Raw genomic sequence first — 1071 nt, 5'->3', positions numbered from 1 at the left:
TTATACGGTGCTTTGCAAACGTGGCAAATGTGTTATGTACAATGTACCGATATATACACAAAATTACCCGTATACATAAATATGCTACTACAAATGTACTTCAGTAACGCGATAGAATATGAATAATCACTTAAATGATAAAGTAAATATTTTTATATAATCATTATTTCCATAATAAATACGTTCATGAAAGCCGAATATATATATTTTTAAGATACATACAGTTGTTTCGTATTTTCTTCTGAAATCAAGGGTCCCTTTAAACTTGAACAAATTTAACTTCCTGTTTCACGGGTGAATGATTCTCAATACAGTAAAAAAGGGTTTACATAATGCACAAGGCAGTTAATGCAATACTCAACGTTGGTTAAACTATTATAAGCTTAAGGTGTTAAACAATTAAAGTTTTGCGTCAATTGTTATCTTGGATTGAATATAAACGTACTGAAAAAAATGGCAAAAGTATGCACTTTCGTGGCAGTGATTATGTTTAATATCATCGTCTTTAAAGGTAATCTGTTTGTTTCGTAATTATTATTATAACCCCTTATACAAAGTGAAGGGGGTATACTGGAATAACAATGGACGTCTGTCCATTCGTCTTTTCGTCACTCCGTCTGTCCGACTCTGTCCGTCCCTCCGTCTGTTCGTTTTTCCGTCTGTCCGTCCCTCCGTCTGTCCGTCCGTTCCTACGTCTGTCTTACTTTTTTCTTACTTTGTGTCGGTCTGCCCGTCCATCCGTTCGTCTGCCTGTCCCTTTGTTCGTCTGTCTGTCCCCTGTCTGCCTACCTTCCGGCCTGTCTGTATGTATGTCAGTCTGTCCGTCCGTCCGTCTAGCTGTCTTTTTGTCTTTCTGTCTGTCTGTCCTTCCGTGCGTCTGTCTTTCCTTAGACACAAATGTGTCCGGAAAAGATATCATACACTATAGAACGTACAGCATTCAAACTTGCGTATGATACGAAGATTTACATTTGCAGATTTTATCGTGCTACGATAAATGTAACTCAAGTTATTTCCATTTTCAATTTTCTGTAAAATTATTATTTTTACTATATACTTGAATTAAAAAAA

The sequence above is a fragment of the Dreissena polymorpha genome, chromosome 12 (genome assembly GCF_020536995.1).
Source record: "Dreissena polymorpha isolate Duluth1 chromosome 12, UMN_Dpol_1.0, whole genome shotgun sequence".
NCBI classification, from domain to species: Eukaryota; Metazoa; Mollusca; class Bivalvia; order Myida; family Dreissenidae; genus Dreissena; species Dreissena polymorpha.
The sequence above is the reverse complement of the archived record's forward strand: the minus strand, read 5'-3'. Positions refer to the sequence as shown.